Source organism: Alexandromys fortis, unplaced genomic scaffold (genome assembly GCF_014885135.2).
Source record: "Alexandromys fortis isolate MF-2015 unplaced genomic scaffold, M_Fortis_MF-2015_v1.1 scaffold_113, whole genome shotgun sequence".
NCBI classification, from domain to species: domain Eukaryota; kingdom Metazoa; phylum Chordata; class Mammalia; order Rodentia; family Cricetidae; genus Alexandromys; species Alexandromys fortis.
In genome coordinates this window covers 4,256,106-4,281,138 of record NW_026067988.1, presented here as the reverse complement: position 1 = coordinate 4,281,138, position 25,033 = coordinate 4,256,106, and the positions used below count along the sequence as shown (strand labels likewise).

At 34.2% G+C, this 25,033-nt stretch overlaps 1 long non-coding RNA gene across 1 annotated transcript in view; it reads right to left on the bottom strand.

Annotated features, from left to right (window-relative positions):
* Positions 1-781: 781 nt before the first annotated feature.
* The window catches only part of LOC126512002 (uncharacterized), a 518,051-nt gene continuing 493,799 nt past the window's right edge, over positions 782-25,033 (bottom strand). The window contains exons 2-3 of the long non-coding RNA XR_007594870.1: positions 22,537-22,730; positions 782-943 (exon numbers count right to left, since the gene is read on the bottom strand). This is a non-coding gene — a long non-coding RNA (uncharacterized lncRNA). The remainder of the gene's footprint in view (positions 944-22,536; positions 22,731-25,033) is intronic.

The window sequence follows — 25,033 nt, the reverse complement described above, 5'->3', positions numbered from 1 at the left end:
AATAAAAACATTTGTAATTTTAGCTGGTGTATTGTAACTAATTTCAAGGTGTCAGTGATTGTAATTTAGAGATCTAAAGCCTGGGTAATTGGAATTTAATGGATGTTAGCTGTCACAGCTAGGAAGACATTAACTACTTAGGACACTTCAGCATTTATACAGAGTTGCCAGGAGAGATAGAGCCAGGATTCAAATGAGAAAATGGGCACATAATTATTCTAGGCATCCTCTATAGCAGGGTACTTACATTTCATTTGATATTAACATGGCTTTCTAGGCTTTAATACCTTTCTCACAAAGAAATGTTATAGGATTGGTTTGACTAGAATTTTCATATTTGGAAAAGAAGGCCAAGTTACACTAGCCTTTCCATTACCATCATGAAAAATCATTTTTGTAAATCAAAGAATTATAATTTGTTTTTTTTTTATCAGAAAATAACAAATGGCTTTACTATAGCTGAGTTATATTGCGGAATGATATGTTAGACATTTTATTCACTGTTTCAATTGAGTTGATAATAAAAATTTACCCCTTCTATTTGATCAAGAGTCTTATTCTCCTCATACCTAATTCATATGCATTTTCCCCTAATTTTGATAATATTTATAAGCTTCAGATTATTTCCACAAAATAGTTACCTTGAATCTTATTTAAAATGCTTAATGTTCTTTAAATTTGTGGTTTATTTATTTTTTTTATTAAAAAAAATTCCTGCCTCCTCCCAGCCTCCCATTTCCCTCCCCCTCTTCCCGCCCCTCTTCCTCTCCCCCCACTCCTCTCCCCCTCCCTCTCCAGTTCGAAGAGCAGTCAGGGTTCCCTGCCCTGTGGAAAGTCCAGGGTCTTCCCCCCTCCATCCAGGTCTAGGAAGGTGAACATCCAAACTGGCTAGGCTCCCACAAAGCCAGAACACGAAGTAGGAACAAAACCCCATGTCATTGTCCTTGGCTTCTCATCAGCCCTCATTGTCCGCCATGTTCAGAGAGACTGGTTTTATCCCATGCTTTTTCAGTCACAGTCCAGCTGGCACAGTGAAAGTTTAATAAAAGTCCAAGGAAAGACTGTAAATCAGGGAAAATGGATGGAGGTGATGGATTAACTAGCAATCAAATTGTTACATGAACTGGAGGGCTCCAGTTTCTTCCTCACTAGCAACTGAGAATTTTAATGAAGCAGTGGGTATAAGGCTTGCTTGCCTGTGATCATCACACTGGGAACAGAGAGCAGTAGCAAGTCCTACTGCACCTGCTGACTTCACAGCCTACCTAATTCAGAATGTTCCAAGTGAAGTGAGAAACCTGTCTTATCAATGAGCTCAACTTTGATAGATGGGATCTTTAGAAACAAATCTTTGCTTGTGAATGTGGGCCTTCACATACATACGCACACATATATGCACACACACACACACACACATTCACACACACATACATGCACACTGACATAAACACCAAAAGGAAAAAAATGCAGAAAAACTAAAGACTTGTACTTGATTCTTTCAGCAAATTGAAAGCAAAATAGCAGCAGTAATAGGCCCAGTAGAAGGAAGAGAATATATAGAAGTTAGATAACAGCTATCTAAGCATATTTAGAATAAATATTTTCATTCAGGAGCATCAGTGAGTTATTTATAGTTTATAAACAGATAGTTATGAATAGCTAGAATAGTAAACCGCAAATGTTTAAAACATGTATTCTATTTACAATGATTTTATGTACACAGTGCATAGATGTGTTGGAATATCACACTATATGCCATAATAATTTATAATTAGTACTTGTTAATCAAAACAAAACATAAGATCATATGGATCTAAATTTCACTGAATTTGATTGTACTCATAATATTTTGGTAAAATTTTATTGTCAGTTTGACACACCCTAGAAGATATAATGTCAGTTGAATAGTTCCCTCTATAAGATCGGCATGCAAAAATACCTGTGGGATTTTTCCCTGATTACTATTTGAGGAAGTAGGGACCAAACAAAAATTAAATACAACCTACTACTTATACATCAGCATGAGCAGAAAAGTTATTTCAGAGAAGTTTAGGTACTTAGATTGTACAATAACATCTAACTGTGGACAAATATTAAAAACCGATAATATAGCATATTATTTTATAAAAAAATATAATTGTGACTACATTGAGAAAATGAGCCAAGACAAAAATTTACATACTTCAGTGAGTCAGAAGAATCATTAAAAAACAAATATTCAACTTTCTTTTCCTTAAATAAAGTAATATGGCTAATTAAAATATGGATAAAATAAGATTATGTGCCAGAAACAGTAAAACAAGCAAGAATAACTGTTCAGGCGAACTGACAAAGAAAAATATTATTAAGTTCTAAGAATGAGGCCCAGCCCAATACATATTTCTTGTTTTATGTGAGTGTATGTGTGTGTATTTTTGTATTGTGAGAACAGCTGAATGTTTGCCATGAAATATACTTCAGGAGTTAACCGTCTTGTTAACCCTTGAAACAGTATCCTGTTTACTCTTGGTACACCTGAGAATGTCACCTCTCCCCTGCTTCTCATGTCCCTGTGAGGTTGTGATGGGATTGCAGGTACCAGTATGACTGTGTTCAGCTCTTACCTTTTTTGTCGGTTCTAAGGATCTGAACTTAGGTCATCAGACTTGGATGAAAAGTATTCTTTATTAGTTGAGCCAACTTTTCTGCCCCTCAGTTCACATTTCTAAAACAAGATATTCAAATGAACAGCAAAATATAAAAATAAGGATAAATATTACAAACCATCAGCTGAATACACATAAAAGGGAAAAACATTGTGAAATGTGCTAAGGAATGTAAATTAGTAGTGTCATTCTAAAACATTGCATGAGTGTCCTCAAAAGTCAAGAATAAAACTATAAGATGAGAAGGCACTTCTATTTATTAGTGCACATTAGAAGAATAAAATCAGTATTTTGAAAATACATCTTCATCATTTTGTTAGGTATGGAATTATACCAAATTGTCAACAAATAGAAATCAACTTTAGTTATATCATTTTACTAACAATGAAATACAAGTTATGCTTTTCTATGTGCATATATTATTTTTTCAGTAATTCTATATTGTTTCCCTTTTCTCTGAAAAAATCATAAAATATGGGGTTTGGCACCCCTAATAAAAACAATGGGTAGATGCATGGATTTATTGTTGCTCACACAATTTCTTTTATTGTTTATGTGCCTCGTTAAGCAGCAGCATGTTGATTTTATTACTATGATTCAGTAATAAAATTCAAAAGCAGGTATTGTGGGATCTCCAGGATTCTCATTTTGCCCAGGATTGTTTTGGCAGTCACTACGGAAGTCAGTATGGAAGGCCCCAGGAAACAAAAGTTAAACACAATGTACATAACAGCTATTCTACAATGTACCCTGACAGGAGCACAGTAATACAAGGCTGCCTGTAAGTGTTTGTTATGACATTATTAGTTATAGACAATACCTGAAATCAAGTCTAGATGTCTACTAGAAATGTTTGATGCAAATATATGCAGATTAATTTAACCTTAAGAAGAAAAAAATACGTTGTTTAAGGAAAAAATAATGAAATTGCAGATCACTTTAACCAAAGATACACGAGTAATTAATGAAAAGAGTTTTATTTGTTTGTTTGTTTGTTTTCTTATTTATTATTTACAGTCCCTGCCTCTCCCTCCTCTCTGATTTCCCCCATTCACTCCTCCTACTTTTCGATTCAGCAAAAGGCAGGCCTCCCACAAGCACACTATGTCAAGCTGTAGTAAGACTAAGCACATGCCCTTGTATTGAGGCTTGGCACGGAAGCCTAGTTAAAGGAATAGGTTCCTAAGAGCCAGCCAAAGCATTAGGACAAAAGCCAGTAAAAGATTCAGAAACAGCATCTGCTCCCACGGTTAGGAATTCAACAAAAAGACCAAACATCACGACTGTCACATGAAAGCATAGGGTCAAGTTCAGTCCCATGCAAGCTCCCTGTTTGTCAGTTTAGTGTCTGCAAGCTCCTATGTTCCCACATTAGTTGATGCTATGATTTCCTTGTGATTTTTTTTTTCCTGTGATGTCCTTGACCCCTCTGACTTCTACACTTCTTTCTCTTTTTGTTCTGCAAGATTACCAGAGCTAGTCCTAATGTTTGACTGTGGGCCTCTTCATCTGTTTCTACCAATTGCTGGCTGAAGCCTCACTGATGGCTAATGGGCTAGGCACCAATCTATGAGTATAGCAGAATATCAATAGGCAGCATTACATGGACATTTTTTTTCTCCAGCTGTGTTCGGTTCTATGACTCTAGGCCATCCTGCTTCTGGATTCTGGTGCTTCCGGCAGTGTCCGGGGTGGGCTAAATCTCATAGCATTGGTCTCAGGATGGACCAATCATTGTTCGACCACTGCCACAATCTCTGTGTCATCCTTACTCAAGCACATCCCATAAGTAGGACAGACTGTAGATTGAAGTTTATGTGGCTGCCTTGCCCCACTGCAAGTCTTGCCTAATAGGAAATGACCAGTTCAGGCTACATATCCATAATTTCAAAGATTCTTCCTGTTTTCTTGGTGTTATTGAACACTGATTACCTTATCCTTTCATACAAGATATCACTAGAACTTCATTTTTAAATCTTTGCTGGTAAATGACAATACCAAATAATTATTTCCCATTTTTAGTCACTTGACAGTATAAAATATATTTTCTGATTGTTGTGAGCAATTCTGATTTTATATTTATATTGGAATATTGCATTAATATTATTTTAATCTCTAAGGTTGATTATATTTACAAACTCATTAACATTGTTTTTTTCTAATTCAATTTTAGAATAGGAGATATGGCACAGTTTGAATTAGTTGATCAAGATAATTATTTTCTTATTGAATCAAGTATCAGATTATACATTGTTTATCAGATAACACCCTAGATATTTTGCCAACTGAAATTAGTCACGTTATCTCTCTTTTAATATATTGAATAAGTATAAAATCAACAGTGGTGCCATCATTCTCTACAGAGCCCTCTCTACTAATCTTCAAGAGGTATGCAAGAAGGAGAGGTTTTGTGACTCAGACTGCAAAGGGAATGTTCCACAGAGGAAGAGCCGGGTAATAGGATCGTTTTACGATTTCATTTATTTTATCATGAAACTTGAAAATGCTAAATTGCTTAAATGAACCTTTGATATGTGCATGGAGAATTAGTGATTACTGATACTGACACCACACACTGTAGCTATATCCTTACAATATATTGAGACTTTTCTGTCTTCTGTAAGGGAAGATGAGGGATAACTAAAACAAACAAGGTTATGTTTATTCTGCAAAAGGAGAAATGGTATAGGGATCAAGCAGAACCTAAGAATTCAGATTAGTAGATAAAACACCATTTCTTTATTCATTTGCTTATTCTTTCGGCAAACATACTTTGACCAAAGAGTCTTCCATAAGGTAAACACACAATTACTCATTTTAGACTATGGCAAGCATTTCAAAATACATTGTGAATCCACTCCATGTTCCAGTTTGAGAACATAATTGGGCAGACACCACCACACAGGCATTGAATAATGAAACAATAATTAACAATCATGCTTTATTGTTTAAATGTATCTATAAAAGATATTTTGCACATTTAATGCAGACACCTACTGTTTTTTTTTTGTTGTTTATTACTTTGTCTGATTGCTTAATATGAGACTAAGTTTTATTCTGCATTCCAGGCTCACACAGACTCATTGGCTGGCTTTAAATCTGAGCCATCTACTTTCTTTAGCACATCATTTGTTTTGTACTCTGTATTTTAAATAATTCAAAGACTGTCTATGTCATCAGCTTGTGTTGTCTCTGAGGGCAAATCAAATGTCTTAAATTGTCTTTTTGTAACAAAAACCTAACTATTTTACCTCAAAATGACTTGAGTTCATACATCCAGCATTTTTTGCCAACATATAGTTTGATTGCAAAGAGATTTCTTTCATTCTTTATGTTCCTTTCATGAAAATGGGAATAAAAAATCCCATTAGACTAGCCTAAAGTTTCCCATTTCGTAATTAATTTATTTATTCAGGATTTAGTAATATGGCTTTTAAGAATCAACTTTTGCCTTCAATTCAACAGCCTTGCAGCAGGTACTCACACAAAGCCTTTAATTTTTTTTCAAATATCAGTTATGTATTTAGTGGTTAAATACTATTATCAGTTTCTTTAATAATATTGGTATAAGTGGGATGAGTGCAATTTTATTTAAATTTTATATAGCATCATTTTATAATTTTTTTCTAAATGTGAAATCATTTGTATGGTACAACTCATAAACTGCTTTGACTTTAAAATATTTGCTTTAATCACTCTGTCATGTACATTTCAGAGCATTCAAAAATTAAGTGCTTCCTATTTATCTAAAATATTAAAATTGGGGAATATAGAGATGCCCCAGATTAAGAAAACGGGCTGTTCAATCAAAGAAATTGGATTTCTTTCCCAGCACTCCCATATCGGCACACAGTTGTCTCTAACTTGAGTTCCACATTACCCAGTGACCTCTCCTGGCCTCCTCAGGGTCCAGATACACATGTAATACACAGTCAATACATGATGTAGGTAAACAGTCCCCTACACATAAAATAAAGTATTAGTAAGTTTTTTAAAACTTCAAAAATAAAATTCTACATGTATGTTAACAGAGTCTTAAAATAAAATTCTGCATTCAAGCACTGGCCTTTTGTTGTGGTGAGGTGTTACTTTTCAAAAGCTAATCTTCAGCTTCTCTAATGTTTCTCTCTCTCTCTCTCTCTCTCTCTCTCTCTCTCTCTCTCTCTCTCTCTCTCTCTCTCTCTCTCTCTCTCTCTCTGCCTTTGCTTGTGGATCATATATTATTTCTCAGCTACTGTTTCAGGACAAGCTTACCTGCCTCCTACTACCATGCTCCCTGCTATGATGGCCATGGGTTAACCCTCTGAAACTGTATACAAGCCCTCTATAAAATGCTTCCCTACATAATTGCCTAGCTCATGGTGTCTTTTCATAGACTAAAAAGAACCTAAGACTGTGGCAACAAATTTTCGAAGATTCCTTTTATCACTTTTACACTTGCACAGCCTATATATTATCAGAAATCCTTTACATAAACTTGCATTTTTGCAATAAATGAACATACAACTGTACATAAGTTGCACCTACAGTGTTAGGTGATGGTACTCCTCTTGGGTAGACATATAAATTATTGCATGTGTCTCTATCATTGATAGTATCATATATAATATATTCATAGCTTCAAAGAACTGGGTGGATAACCCACACATTTTTCTGTCTTTTGGCCCTGGTAACAATTACATTTTATTTCTATCATTTTGCTAAATTCCACTTAGACTAATACAATTGTTTTGCCTATCCAAATTTGCTTCTTTCTTCTAGCAAAATGCATTTAACTTTGCCAATTCTTATATAGCATTAGTAAATAATTTCTTCGTACTGATAAATGTTCTGGAGTTTGAATGCTCTATATATTTTATTTCTCTTTCAAGTTTGAGTAGTCATCATTAAGCTAGTATTACATCCATGTGAGTATAGTCTTACTCCTTTGTATCTAAATCAAGGAGAGAAATTGATGGATAATGAGGGAATACACTGAACTTCATAAAGTCATTAGAGATTTATATATGAACTAGGGGGTTAAAAACAATTCAGTGTACAGTACCTGATGAAAGTTTCTCTCCACCATATGTTTGTGTATATAGTTCTTGATGTGATGTCAATCTACAGTCCTGTTCTTGAATATTGTGTCATTTATGTTTGGTATTATTCAGTAGATTTTATCCCTTCTGCCAGTCTACAGATGTCACTCCTTAGAGGATTGTGAAACCATGAAATCTTTTGTTTTATATCAACATTTGATGAGGACTCCCATGTTTTACAAAGTACTTTTGACCAGAGGTAGATAAAATGGATTTTTTGAATATTTATTTGCAGTCTGTGGGGATTTTCAAGAAAATGTGTATTTGGTATAAAGCACGAGTCAAAATAGAACTACATCTCCATGGTGTGTCTAATACAAGAGTGTGTCAAATACTGTGAAACTGGCATTTCTACCTGTGGAAATTTAGAGTTCACAGTTTTGTATTTGGAAATTCAGCATTTGTATTACAAGTATAAAAATAGACCCAAGAAGTGTGACATTAATGGTGAATTTTTCAGAATCGCATATCAGATTTGTCATACAAAATGACACAAATCTGAATTCATAAATATGTATTATAACTCTCAAACAAATATAATATTTTGAAAAAAATATACCTTTAGAATTTAAAAGATCTCTTAGTTTAAGTGAGTAATTCTAATTGAAATTAACTCTTCTCTTCATTGTGGATAATGGTGATTTTATACCTTTTTAGAACTAACTAAGTTCATAAATTTTGCACTCATTGGCAAATGTGTGGTGTGCTGGTTTGTAAATATCAGTATTTTAATCCCTAAAACCACAGTCTGAACTCAAAATACTATTTTATATTGATTTTTCCTCGTTGTAGATTCAATATCTTTTTGAAAGTGTCTGTGTATATGTACACATATATGTAAGTTTTCTGGTGCTTGAATATATGTGTGTGTTTGCGTATGTATGTATATGTGCATGTGTGTGTTTGGTTGTGGGGGAGAGGGCTGTTAGTGTTATGCTCTAAAGCAGGAGGCACAGTTTTATATCCCTTAGTAATTACATTATCAAAGTTAATTTGACACTTTTACATGATATTTAAGAAGTTAAAATTCATTATGTTTAAACAGCTTTTCTTAGCCATCAAAGATGGTGTAGACCTTTATGATTTAATTTGATAGAAATATATTGCTGTCCACTGATTTATTTAATTGGTATGCTTGTAACTAGTCAAAACATTTTAAATATTCATCTTTACTTTTTGGTTATTTCTCTTTACACACTCAATAAGCACCATGATTCATATTCATAATCGTCCTTGATTAACAATGAATGTCTTACAACATAAAGTGCACAAATCTTTGTTATATTTTTAATTTCTTAGCATACTTCTTTTCATACTCCATTAAAAATTATTAAACAGTATAGATTCATCATATAACGTTATTCAGGTGCTTAGAGTCAAATACTATAGTGACACCTGCTATCTATTAATCATCTATCATATGTTGCCATTCATCACTCTTTATTTTGCATCCTATAAACATTTGTATAAACAAACTCAGTACATGCAGTAGAAACACATCCCAGTGCCTTTATCAGTTTTTTTCACGGTCTGGGGAGCCAGTTTACTTTCTGGACATGTCTTTACATTATGCTCTTGCTGTGTCCCTGTAGCACAGGAGTCTGGTGCATACTCGACTATCTTCACAGGTTCTGTTCTTATCATTGTAGGAGCCTCTGGTGGCCATGCTAATATTGTATTATGACACTATGGCAGGATTTCCTAGATTGTAAAAGAGGAAGTGACTCTGAGTTTAGCAAGTGGGTATCTCCCAAGTGCATTGGGTATGGAAGTCACTACAGCTCATCTCTATATATGCAGATATTAATAGGAGAGGGCCTCTCTATGTACGTATCTCTGTATCTCTTTATATACAGATGTGTACAGGAGAGGGCCTGTCTTCGTGCTTTTATACAAACACTATTTTCTTACTACAGCCTTTTTTTTAAAGAATCACAGATATCTATTCCGTATATGGTATCTTTTCCATGGTTAATATAACATATTTCATAGATTTGGGGAAGAAAATTGTTTTACGTATATTTATTCATTGTACAGAATTTAGATTTCCTGTGTGTTTTTTATTTTCATATGAGTAATTGTAATGGATACATGACAGATGATTCCAGAGATACCCCAAAATATATAGATGGGAAATTTTGAGAATTTTATAATTGTTCCCAAGCAAGCTCCCTGTCGCGCAATGCGCTCCCGTGTCTGAGCTCTGTGCGCTGGCACCCAGTTCGCGAGCTTCCGGCAAGGGAGCTGGAGGTTAAAATACACCAACACACACAGACAGAGAGACAGCGACACGGGTTATCCTTGAATTCCCCAAGAATGCCCCCTTTATTGTGTTCAGGGGCAGATATATAGAGATAGCCACGCCCCAGCCAAACCCACCAGAAACCACTCTCCTGCCATTAGGAACTCCTGAAGGTCTCATGCTCAGAGCAGCTGTAGGCACTTAAATCAGGGAATTACAAGAAATTCAGGATCTGTGGTCTCACTGCTCCCAACAGCTCCCTTCTATCCTAAAAATAGAAAAGGAGAGCAATTTAGAAGCTGTATTTTAATAATATGCTTCCACTCATTTAAAAATACTATTCTATAAGATGAAATGTTGTCATGTCTCCTTTTAATAATTGCTCATAGCTTCCTGTAAATGGTGACTCATGCTCAGATCACAAAGGAACTAGAGGGCAAACTGGCTATATTTTCTTTTCCAGAAATCTGTCAGAAGAAAGGGAGGAATTTAAGCTTTAATTTTTTTCATTAAATTGAGTTAAATAGTTGTTTAATAATTACTTGTTTATTGACTTGAACGCTTATTATTTTATGCTAAAATCTGTAGTAGAAAACTAGACATTTTTATCTCTGCAAGAATGTGTGCACTTAGATATACAGAGGCAAAGCTATCTATTATTTTCTGTCTTACACTAAGCTTCTCTAAGTAAGTGTATATTTTGTTCCTTCATGTTGCAATAAAACAGTTTCTGACACACTGATTGGCTCAAGTACGAAAGGGATCGTTTGACTAATACATTCTGATTACAGAAAGTCATTGAGGGAAGTGGGTCAGGAACTCAAGCAGAAATAGATGTAGGAACCATGGAGGAATGCTCATTCCTGTTTTGCTCCTCACAATTTGCTCAGCATGTTTCCTTATACAAACAAGGTTCACATTCCTCGCCATGACACAACTCACAGTGAAATCACATATCAATAAAATGCATGCACAGACTTGCCCAAAAGGCCAGTCTGAAGGATACGATTCCTCAAGGAAGGTTTCCTCTGCCCAGGTGTCTCTAGTCTTTGTAATGTTGACAAAAACACTGTACCTGATGTTGAGTTTATAGTTATAAATCTAATCACAAAGAATCATAAAGTATAGTTGCACCCCTAAGAAAATCAAATATTTTGAATTTGGATTCTAAGGATAGTAATGTTACACTTGTGTATATTGTGCACCTCTAGGAGGGAGAGAGAAAATACTTATAGGTTCCAATACCATTAGTAAATCACCACATAAGTGGGATGCTTATCCATAAGGACCACAAAAAAGAAAATTAAGAGCCTTGTTTCTCCTGGCAGCCCTGGAACATGAACAGAACTGGGGATTATAAGCATAAAATGTCAAAATACTTTGTTGCTCAGTTACAATTAGTCACCACTCAGGATTTGAGGACTAGGTGCTTTCCTTATGTGTTCCATCATTGTCGACAGACACAGAATGTTTTTTACCACTTAGACACATTTGTTGTTGTTGTTGTTGTTGTTAGGTACATCCCTAACTATGTGTCATAAGAGACTATTTCTATTGTCTAAAGAGGAGGTTAATCAGTCACTTGAAATTTCTTCATCACCCAAGCATTGGGAACTTGAACTTTGTTTCAACCTGCACATAATATAGAGTCTAAAGTCAATGTGACAGTACTTAGCACAAGTTGCTTCTGTATTCTCCTTTTAGTAATAGTAAAAGCATTTATCTGCAGAAAAAAAAACAAGTCAATGAGGTGTGAGAATGCAAAGAAACAAAACCTTTAATTTGAACATCTTAATCCTCTGGGATAGCAGTGATCTACAGGGAGAAATGTACGTTACCAAACAACTATTTCAGGTTACATGGAAAAGAGAAGACTCAAAGGGCATGGAAAGATAGACATCAGTATTGGTGAAGAAGAATGTGTAACCAGAACGTATTGTATGGAATTTCTTTTAAAGTAATGTTGCTGACTTTGAATAGGAAGAAAGCTCCTTTCTCAACACCTATGTATGACTGTTCACAACCACATGTAAACCCAAGTTCTGGAAAACCATTGCAGTCTTCTGGCCTCTGAAGGTAACTGCATTCACATGGGTAAAGTATACATGCAATGTGTATTCACAATGCAAATACAACCAATTAAATATATGTATTTTTATATTAAGAATTGTATGGTAGGAAAGAGAGTTAAATGAGCATAATTTTGGAACTTGTACTATGGTGATGAAGGATACACAGTAAATATGAATAAAATGTCCATATTTTTATTTAAGAAAATGATGACAGTGGTAGTAATTAAGAAATTTAACTTGAACTCAGGCTTTTCTAATTGTAAAAGTTAATGGAACATGATTATATGTAGGTAGAAACTCAATGGTACTCAACATTAAAGAAACACTACATAGCTAAAATTACTTCTTGACTCTAACACCGTGAGATACCCCACTCTTATCAAAAGACCAATCATCCATGAAATAAAACAAAACAGGAAAAGCTGGAGTTAAAGAATATCATAAATCAAATGGATAAAAAGGTGTCTTCATTACATTCAATTCAAACACTAAGGAATGTACGTTCTTCTCAGTAGCCCATGGAACTTCCTCCAAAACTGACCACATATTAGGAGTCAGATCATCAGCTAGAAGTCTATCATCAGCTAGAAGAAAATTGATATAGCATGCTGCTTGATATCTGATCACCATGGATTAAAGTTGTATATAAGAGAAAAGTAGAAAATCAAGAAAATACACAAACTCATGGACGTTGAATAACTCTCTGCTGAATGACAATTGGGTCAACACATAAAAAAGGAGAAAATTAAAAACTTTTAATGCCATTTGTGGTGGTGCATGCCAGTAGGATCTGCTAAAGGAGGCAGAGGCAGGAGAATCATGAGTTCAAGGCCAGGATTGCACTGCACATCTAAAAAAAAATACTTTTAAGAATTGATTGATGATAAAATCACAAGACAACACACATAAAACTAAAGGATATAAAGAAGTTCAAAGCACTAACTACCCAAAATAAAAAACACCATTCCCAATAAAATGCCAGAGATCTCGTGTTAATAACCTAACAACATACTTGATATCCCTAGGGGGTAAAAAGAAGTAAAAAAAGACAATAGATATGGAAAAAGAGAGAGAGAGAGAATTGGGCCAAAATCAATGCAGTAAAAGAATCGGATGAAGTTCTAATTGTAAATTATCTATCAAGTAAAATCTTGATGAAATAAATGATTTTGACAGACTAGTAACTCCTAGTTAAATAAGAGTAACAAAAATATTACAACCAAAAATCCTAGGTCCAGATGTATTCTCTTCAAAATTTTACTTACCAAATCTACAAAGAATATGTACCTCAAATTATTCTGAAAAATAGAAAATTCAGAATTTTTTTATTCCTTTATATTGAGCTACTATTATATGTTGCCAAACCTATACATAGATCTCACAAAAAAATAGAAAAGAATTTTGTACCAATATCCCTTATCCAACATAAATGAAAGTTCACAATAAAATACATGCAAACTCAATTTAAAAACGCTTCCAAAGATTATTCAAAATGATTACATAAGCTTTGTCCCCGAGGTGTAGTGTTGCTTCAACACATGTAAATAGAGAAATATAATCCATTTATATAAATAAACTGAAAGACAGTAAATCAATAGTCAGTATTTCCACTATAATTGATAACAAGACACTGATGTATTTATTTTTCATACCTATTCCATATCATATTTGATGTCTTAGAAATGGAAATGAAACAGCTGAAAAAGATGAAGTGGATAAAATAAGAAATGAATAAGTAAAAATATAAATAGTATTTTAAAGAGATAAACAAGATACTAGAATAGAAGGATTAAATGGAGAGAGAAATGAAAGGGCAGGAAGAAGAAGAGAAAAGAAAAATTAGCATAAAATGTCTTCTGAGAATGTGTTGAATGCAAAATTATATCTAACCAAGAAGTTATTTGCTATTGACTCATGGTGGGGGAAAAAAACAATATTTTTTCCTCAAGTCCCTGGCACTAGATATAGCAACTACAACCAAGGGCAGGCCCAATGCTAAGGATTAGTTGGTAAACACAAAATTGTCACAATGGTTTTTATAGACTTATTTTTTGTTTTTGTTTTGATTTTGTTGATTAAAGATAAGAGAGAGAGCAAGAGAAGAGAATGTGAGGTTTGGTGTGAACAGAAGTGGGGGCAATCTGGAAGTAACTGATAGAGCAGAACAAATGTCATCAAAATACATGACATGAAAAAATAATTTAAAAATACAGTTTTCATTAGCTTAAACATGTATGAATCTACATAAATATTAAATAATCTCAATTAAATCAAAATCTAATGGGAATGCAATTTTGCAAATGAAGAAATGATTGCCAGGTAAGACAATTAAACACGTTGGGTAAAACAATGCACAATTAGCAATAAAATTGAAAGAAATATATCAGCATACTTATTAATGTTTTGTAATTATAGTGATATATACAGAAGGAGGTTTTTGACCACTCTATTTTACATTACTTCAGTGACTAAAGTTAACTTTCTGAAAATTCAAAGTAATAAAATATGAAGCTACTTTGATTTCAACTTTGAATCATACTTTTTTATAATTATTTGTGATGGTTTCACTATAATTTCCTAGATCTTCTTGAACCTCCACACAGGTAGGCATTTTCTTTTCACAATGAGACAGGTACTAAATATATCTCCTACTCTTGCAATCATAGCTCAATTGCCACCGTGAACTCCAGAAAGTACTGCAATCACACAGACGATTAAAACCTGTTTAGGGCAAAAGCTCAAGTTGACTTAGATGTCAGATTACATGAAGGCTAAAACTAAAATTGAAAAAGAAAAATGAATTTGGGCTATAATTTCATAACTGATAGGAAAGATTCTTCTCACAGAAAAGTAGTTTAGATCAAATCATTATAGCTAATTTTCCCAATGGTCTCTTTAAAAATGTTCTGTAAAATCTTTAAAGAATTAAAATACTAAGTGATTATGCTTACAGCTTTAAAAACACACTGTAATAAGTTATCATTTCAGATTTTCTGCAGATAAATTTTATGCAATACAGTGTAGCCAATCAACCAATGTAAAACATGATAAACTTAATATTAATTCTATTAGGACCTGTGGACAATGCATATGGAATTTTATAGACAAAATTTTTCTTGATTTTGCTAGATAGAGTATTTTGTTCCAAACTTTGTAGCAAGAAAATTCACAGACTCTGGCTTCCAAGAAAATATATATATTTAGAAAAATATAGAATATACACATACATAAAACCTATTGTTGGTGAATATCCCATTAGATGTTATCTATATTTCATTTTTGTAAATCACAATACTTGCATTAAAATAGTACCTCTTTTTCCTAAAGGAAAGTGAAATGTGTGAAATTTTGTAGCTGTCACAATAGAATGAAGCTGGTGGTGTCAGACGACCATATGTGACTACAGTTTTGTATCACTAAATATGGTGAAAAAAATTCAAGTCCACTTGCAATGAGACAAATTGATATCACAGACCATGAAACACATCAGGACAAACAAATCTTGCTTTTTTTTTTTTTTGGATTCATAGTAGCATCTTCATCAAGAAATGGTGGGTGATGACCCTTAGTCTATGTGTCACTAGACATGAATGATGATATATTTGACTTAATGAGTTTTGTAACCCTAATCGAAATGGAATGCAGTTATAGTGTAAATGATAAGCTGAAAACATCAGCAATGTATAGCTAAAATTCTTGTGAGAGTTAAAGTTAAAATACACAATGATTGTGTTCATAAAATTGTGCCACATATCCTATCATTTTCACCATTTTAAATGAAAAACATGGTTTTATTATGTGTTTGTATAGATTTATAAAGGTGAGTTAGAACAATATTATATGAAACAAAAGAATGCTTGATTTTGCTTGAGTTTAATGATCTTAGAATGAATTAGTTAAGGATATTATAATGAATATCTTTCCCTGGAGTCCCGCAGAGGTGTATGTAGTCTTTTTCTCCTTGTTTTGTCTTCTTAATATTAAGTATTAATAATAGCCTTACATGCCCAGCACCTGGCATCAGTGAAAGAAATAACAATGCATGGAATGGCACTGTGAGAATGATGAAGCAACGTTATTCAAATGAGATGAGAATGTGACTACATCATTTTCTTTTTCTTGCTGAGAGTGTTATTTTCTGCCAGTCCCGAAGACCATTACTGCTATAAAAGGACAGCCCCGTGGATTCTGTGAATCTACTGAGGATCTCATGTTCCCTGAAACCTGCAAATCCTTAAAAACCAGTGTGGAAAAATCTTCTAACATGTAGAAAATCAGTAGCTCCCCTGGCTACAACATGAACTCTAGAAAACAGCTCTTGTTACACTATCAATTCACACATTTTTTTGAGCCTGAAAGTAAATTCAAGTATTACAGCATTCTGGCGATGGAAATCACAGGGCTAAAGACCTGAAGGCTAGGATAAAATTTACAAAGCCAGTTTTAGCAGGTACTGAGATGCAGGCAGGTTTCCTGATTTCCAAGTGAATGCATTGTTTTTTTTTTTCTGTTTTCCAATTTTGGTGTGTTACCTTTAGTAGCCATGTTTAAAATTTCTTGTCCAATTTTAGTATATAGTTCCTTCAGAGAAAGAGTCTTAGATATAATTCTCACAGATAAGCTAAACATGATAAATTAAGTGGAAAATCTGAATTTTGCTGGGGGAGACTTTGGATTTGGGGGAAAACCTCAATTGGAACAATGACAGGTTAATGCTTTGCCAGCAATATTTAGCTAGATTTCCACACATCTTCCTTGTTTTACAGTAGCTCCTTGGAACTAAGGTTTTGCACTGTTACTGGTATTACAAAGCAGAGACACAATTTGTCCGCATAGAGGGAGGGGGTGATGGGGGCAATGGCCATATCCTTTCCACATACTTCTCTGAGCATTTCATAATAACAAAAAACTGCAAATGAAACATTTCAGTGTTTTAATTAACAATTAGTGGATCAAATGGCTATGAGCAAAAGACCAAATTAGATTTGGTGGGGAAGCATTGACAAATAATCCAACTGAAAACCATTATTGTAATACGTAAGCCTTTAACAATCACTTTGATACTGTCTACCATCATTTCTAGTAAGTAAGTTGTTTGTTCAGGAACAGATTTTATCACGAAATAGCTATCAATTGTTTGAAGTTTCAAGCTGCATAAATTGAGAACGATTCTGTTTAGAGGTGCTCTAGTACATTAATTTCAGAGATTAGATATTTCAGTTGTAAACTGAAGTTTAAAAGAGAATGAAAATTAACTCACCATAAATATATCACTCTCCCCTCCTTGCCTGTCCTCTTCCGTTCCCCCAACGTTGTGTGATATAATATTGCCATTATTCTTAAATTCAGTAGAGTTATCTGGGAATATTTAATTTTTAGACTTTGGGTTCATAATTCTCTACTCTCAATGAAGTCACTTATAGATGGGTGATACATTTCATTAAATATCCAGTTCAATATTGTAACTTGCATTGTATTTGGAAAAGTACTGTAGAATTAGGACATGAGAACACTTCTTTCTAAAGATTACAATTTACAAACTTAATTCTGATTAGAATTAATGAAGAAATTTATGGATTTTTTTTAACAAATCTTAAAACTACATTATTTCATTTAAAAGTAACTGCAGCTCTGGATTACTAGTTTCTAGAAAAAAAACTATTCATTATAATACTCTGTTCCACATATAACACTTCATAGTGTTTTACAAATCATATCTTATGGTATAGTTTCCTTAAATAAGATATGAATTTAAAGTTTTGGTTTCAGAATTAATATAATGGCATTAAATTGGATTTTAATCATTTTAATCAACTTTGAGTGAAAAACTGGATAGTTACTTTTTGCTTTATAGATACATGTTAATATGGAATTGCTTTATTTTAGTGTTTTTGTCTCCATCACTAAAAATAGAGTATGGCTATTCTTGTTGTATGGTCTGTAAAACAACTCTTGCAGCAAAGAATTTGGCTAATAATGATGGATTTTGTTGACCATGAAAGCTGGCATTTGGCTATCATGTTACTAAGCAACCATTTACAGTGAGAAAATATGGATGCTTGCACAAGGGTTGACTGCTCAATTCTCCATCATGCACAAAGGAGGTACATATGATATCCTATCCAGTTCTTAGGAACTAAAACCTCTCAATGTTTCCTTGAGGAGGAAGTGTCATGTTCTCTGATATGATAGTGAAGATACAAATAGACTGATTAGGAGGATCTCAGAAAGAGAGAGAGGATGATGTCTTAGTTAGGGCTTTTTATTGCTGTGAAGAGACACCATGGCCATGACAACTGTTAAAAGGAAAACATTTAATGTTGGTGACTTACAATTTCTGAGTTCAGTCCATTATAATTATGGCAGGAAACATGGTAGATTGTAAGCATTTATGAGGCTAGAGAAAGAGCTGAGAGTTCTTCATCTTGATCAGAAGGCAAATAGACGTGAACTATGTTATTGGGTGTAACTTGAGCATACAAAACTTCAAAGCCCACCACCACAGTGACACACTTCTCCCAACAAGGCCATGCCTACTCCAACAAAGTCACTTCTCCTAATAGTGCCACTCTCAATGATTCTATAGGGGCTGTTTTTATTCAGACCACCACATTAAACTCCTTACCCCCATAGACTTGTAGCCATATTGAATGACTTGTTCCATTTTTTTTAACTGCAACCCCCTGAAAAAAATCAAAATAAAAGGAAAATCGCCGGGCAATGATGGCACACTCCTTTAATCCCAGCACTCGGGAGGCAGAGGCAGACAGATCTCTGTGAGTTCGAGACCAGCCTGGTCTACAGAGCTAGTTCCAGGACAGGCTCCAAAGCCACAGAGAAACCCTGTTTCGAAAAACCAAAAATAAATAAATAAATAAATAAATAAATAAATAAATAAAATAAAAGGAAAATCACATACTTTCAATATACAGTGGCACAGGATATACATTACCATTCAAAAAGGGAAGAAAGAGACCATACTGAGGAAATAGTGGACAAGACCGAAAACCATCTGGGCAAGCTCCAAACACTGTATATCTATGTCTGATGTCGAGACGCTCTTGAGATATTCAACGTCCTTCAGTTTTGTTGACTAAAACATACTTCTTTCTCTTGGATTGTTTCCATTCTGATGCGGGAGTCCCTTCTGTGTGCTGTGATTACCATTAATGTTTAAAGAAACTGCCTTGGCCTGTTGGTAGTGCAGAACTTAGGTAAAGAGTGAGGCCTGAACTGAATGCTGGGAGAAAGAAGGGCAGAGTAAGGGAGATGCTATGGAGCTGAATCTTTGCAGGTAAGCCACCACCAAATGGCAATATACAGATGAAAAGAAATGGGTTAAATTAAGATATAAGAGTTAGCCAATAAGAAGCTAGAGCTAATGGACCAACACAATTCCCTGTTAGAAGATTTCTATGACAAATATTCCTGGACCCTGGCATCTCCAAAGTCTGGGCATCTTCAAGGTAAGCTAACTTTTACTTTTCAGCTACATTTAATGGTCATTATAGGCCTCCATGTAAGAACACCCCTGACACATGTCTGGACTCAACAGCTTCCCTTTGTCACAGAAAGAGATTCCATTATCTCTTTCTTGTATACTTGACTCTGAATCCAGAAATATGTGGATCAGACTTCTAATTTCTGCATTGTGAAACTGGAAATGGACCTCTCTCACCAAATACATTTTCACTGGCTTCTTCATTTCATTTGTTTTCATCCTTGTCTAAGTTTTGCATTGTGGAACTGACTGTCTAGACCACACTGGCCTCAAACTCAGAGATCTACTTGACCCTGCCTTCCTAATGCACAATGAATCCACAAGGCATTATGCCCAGCCCTAAGCTTTCTTCAATTCCTTTTCATACCTTGAAAGCTCAATGGGTGAAGTCTTACCCTGAGTCAACACTGCCGTTATTTCACTTAGGATGATTTTTTCTTTAAACTTTTTTTCCTGGTGCTTCTTTTCTCCACAAACTGTACATTTTGTACTTTTTCCTGTTTAGCTTGCTACTTTTCGTGGTCGATATGCATACGTGACTACTGATAACCATATGACATAGTCAACATTAGACAGTTTTAAAATCTTTTTTGCCTAGCCATGGTGGTGGTGGTGGTGCACACCTTTAATTCCAGCACTTAGGGAGGCAGAGGCGGGTGGATCTCTGTGAATTTGAGGCCAGCCTTGTCTACAAGAGCTCCAGAACAGGCTTCAAAGCTATAAGACAAAACAAAAACACAAACAAAAATAAAAACAAGTAAATGATAAAATCTGTTTTACCCAAGCTGCTAATCTATAATTCTTCAAACCTTAGGCAGAGTTTTTGCACAAGGGAAGAAAGCAGTCATTTTTCTCCAATATATTACAAGAATGGTATCTGGGCTGTATAGTAATCTTCTTTTCCTCTGAAACATCTTCAGTCAGCCCCCTCAGTTCTACTCACCCTCAATACCGGTGTTGTTTATGCTCCTACTAGAATGACTCATTAAGCTCCAGTTAATACAGTCAATTGCTTTCCTAGTAAAAAGTCCTGAAGTGTTCCATAATCTTCCAAGCAAAAACATAATCTGACCTATCACAGAAATACAGAAGATTTTGGTACCCACTTCCTTTTTAATATTGCTGTTTGTAACTCTGGAGTTTTAAAGTGCTACTTTACATGTCTATGACTTTATGCTCAGACTACGCACTATAAAAATAACCTGAGCCATATAGGTTAAACTGCAGGTTAAAGTTGCCATAGGGCGCACACACACACACACACACACACACACACACACACATACATCATACAGCTAATTAGAAAACCTACTAGTTTTCTAGTAATATATTAAGTATAATTTCATTCAAAGGCTCTACAGGACTGTTGCCAATTTTAGTTGAGAAGAAACACATTGTGAAACATATAATTACTTATTTTAACATATTTATATACACACTGTTTACTGAGTAGAGAATATATAAAATAATAAAATTCCAAACAAAAAAAAACGTGCCAAAGTTCTATGATAATGTTAATTATTATTAAGTATTCAAATTATTTTTACAAATAAATTGTTTGCTATATTAAAAAAGAAAAATGACATCAGGTTTAGGAGCTATATTGTTCTACATTCTATTTCAATATATTATAGTTTCCCACTTGTTTTTTGTGTATCTTGTCAAGTATTTTCAAAGAGAAATTTAATATCCAACTTTTCCTTGTCTCTGTCTATATTAATAATGTAGAGGAAACAGAAGGTCAGTGAATGGCTAGATAAAATGTCCTACAAAATAAAGAAAAGAATCCATATCTTATCTGTCACTACTGAACTACATATTTTTATGAAAAGATGACATTCTTTAATAATTATTTTAGAGATTGTTAAAAAGTCAAATAAACAGAGTGATATATTACATGCAAATTAAGTTGTATATTAGGAACTTAGCAGCTTTAATGTAATATATTACTTAAATTATGTCTGGGCAGTTTATGCAAAGTGTTGTCAAATTCTAATCAATATTTCTCACAAATTAAATATATAAAATAAATCATACATGCAAGTACACAATATAATTTTTCAACAAATAAATGCTATCAATGGTGAATATTTTAATTACTTCGAAATATTCATACTGCTATACACTATTTTCATTGTAAATTAATTAAGATGTTTGAAAAAACTTGTAAATAGTAATAAATCCTTATGATACAATACCTAAGCACATATAATGGTAAAAATTAACTTGGTTTCAAACCATGCTGTTTACTTTTTTATATATGATTTTATTAAAATCATAATGCAAAGATATATTTGTCAAAATCACTTGAGTTTCTTGAAAGCCAATACAGATCATCTCATAAAATATTGTATAAAATATAATTAAACTAAGAAACTGATTTCTTAATAAAAGAGCCAACATAGAATGCTTAGAATGCTTTTTATGTTGCTGTAAAACAAGTCAGCAATAATTGATAGCTCTATAATACATGCTCCTGTTATCACCTTATGAGTCATGGGTTAAAGAACAGGTTAAGTAAATCCTCTGCATAACCTCCCTTCACAGTGATGTGAAGCAGAAAGCCAAAGATATATTATTAACTCTGAAAATGGATCCGTTTTCCACACTTAGTAGATTTTTAGAAGATTCCAGTTCATGAGTTATAAAGGAACATTTTTTACTCAAGATCCTTTGCAACTCTAGCAGACTTCCTCAGATTTCCTACATATGAATTTTTTTATTTTATTTTATATTTTTTTTATTGAGAATAAGAAAAAAAAGTTTCCGCCTCCTCCCAGCCTCCCATTTCCCTCCCCCTCCCTCCACTCTTCTCCCCCTCCCCCCACTCCTCTCCCCCTCCCTCTCTAATCCAAAGAGCAGTCATGGTTCCCTGCCCTGTGGAAAGTCCAAGGTCCTCCCCCCTCCGTCCATGTCTAGGAAGGTGAACATCCAAACTGGCTAGGCTCCCACCAAGCCGGAACATGAAGTAGGATCAAAACCCCTTGCCATTGACCTTGGCTTCTCATCAGTCCTCATTGTTCGCCATGATCAGAGAGTCCGGTTTTATCCCATGCTTTTTCAGTCACAGTCCAGCTGGCCTTGGTGAGCTCCCAATAGATCAGCCCCACTGTCTCAGTGGGTGGGTGCACCCCTCGTGGTCCTGACATCCTTGCTCGTGTTCTCCCTCCATCTGCTCCTCATTGGGACCTTGGGAGCTCAGTCCAGTGCTCCAGTGTGGGTCTCTGTCTCTATCTCCATTCATCACTAGATGAAGATTCTGTGGTGATATGAAAGATATTCGTCAGTATTGCTATGGGACCAGGAGAGATATCCCTACATATGAATTTTATAATTTCGCAGTTCCAGTCTTCAAATCTTATAGGAACAGATCATAAGAGTGACTAATTTGGTCTTAAATAACACAACCTAATCAAGCTACGAAAATTTTAATCATATTCCACAAGTCATGCACACTCAGGTTGTACATTGTAGGAAAGGAATCTTACAAAGCACCTTTGCATTCTCTTCTGTATAGTAACCAGTTATATAGGCTAAAGATAATACATAGAGATTATTATTCAACTCTAGGGGAGTATAATATATAAAAATTTAGAATGTGTTTTCTCAAATTATTGCAAAACTTGATGAGCTTTGAAATAAATTTAACAGAATATTTTAATAGACTTTTTATGTATTTTATATTTCTTTTAGCACATAAATATCAAGCTATTATCTGAAAAAACTTGAATTTGCTACACCAAATCAGAAACTACACACAAACACACATATTATATAAGTTATTATCACTTAAAAACTGATGCAAGCTGGAAATTGTAGTTATATAAAGGTAAAATATAAAGCTAGCCAGGTGGCGGGAAGTGGCCCGCTATTCCTCATTACTACAGGGCAAGCAATCTAGGTTAAGAATCTCTAAACATAAACTAGCATAATAGTCATGACTCACTTAAAAATTAAATCTGTCTTTGGAGTTGGACAATGGCTCTGTCCTCTAAATCAAAGCATGTTGTTAAAACAAAAATTCAGAGTTTCTGTCTCACGTCAGAAGCCATGTTATTGGACAAAAAAATAAAGAATTTAGAAAAAGAATTACTTTTCTTCATACCTATTTTTGTCTCTACTGTACCTTTCATTGAATACAGTCTGTATAAATGATGTTTAAGTTTTCCACAATGAACAATAAATTTTTCTACAGTAATCTTTGAAGTTTCCAGGAAGAAGATGGGGTCCCACAACAACAACAACAACAACAACAACAACTCCACCTAATTATGATGATGTCATGATCCTGATAACATTAATATAAGACCTGTTTTGGGAACCAGCTTCTCAAGATGGTTCCGACTTGGTTTGCTGAAATAGTGACTTTTTTTACAATGCTCTGGCCATCTTAAGTTTTATTGAATATGTTCCTAATTTCCTCTATAATATTTTTATACCAAAAAAAGTTATTTTGTCATATCGTATGCATATACATTTCTACTTCTGCTTAAGTTCAATATGCATTTCTACCTCTGATCAAGATATTTATATATTGTTTACATTTTTAGGTTATTGTCTTCATTTGTTGCACAATTGTTTAAAGATTGTTTAATATTCTAATATGAAGTCTTAGTCTTTAAGTTATATAGGTATTAAGAATTATAGGTCAACAACGATCCATGTTTGTCATACTTATAAATAGACTAATCAGGTTCTTTAGATATGTAGAGGTTGTATTCTACATAGATAAGTAATCTGCAACCACTTCAAAGAGCTGTCAAAAATGGCATTTGAATAACTTAGAGTTCTCTTGACATGAGGCACAATTGTTTCTGACAGAACCGATCTATTCCTGAGAGAATGTTGAGCACTGAAGACACTCCACTGGGAGCTTGTTTTCTTCTTGACAAAACTGGCCTTTGGGCAATGAACTGCCCATGCATCAACCAATGACACAGTACATGATGTCCAGGCAGGACAAGCAGGATACAAGAAAAAAGACTGTCAAATCTTGCCAAGACAAGGAAAGACAGTTTTGAAAAATTTACTGCCTCTGAAAATGGTCTGTCAGTTACTCTAGGCTTTAGCCAAAGTTGGTTGCTCCAATGTTGCAAATTAGACTTTGGGTGATTGCCCAGGGAGCCAGTTGTCTCTGTTATTTGTTGTACATTTTAGAAGTTGCTTGATTGCACTTCTTGCTTACTCTAGTTATATTATTTCCCTTCTCAGGTCTTCTATGGGGTTGAAGACTAGGGAGTTGTAGTTACTTTTCTCTCATGTCTTGGCCAAGTTATTTATAATACAGGCAAACTCCTTATGCTAGAATAATTATTGAAGCATTCATCACATGTTTTTTTCTTGATATTGATTATGTTGGTTGTAATTCTAATTTATAAACTAGATATTTTCTTTTATTGTATATAATTTTGTATTAGGATTAGAACTCTCTTATTTTAAACAAAAGGGGGGTGCTGTTGGAATTCCTACAGCCAGTAGTCTTTATGTTACGC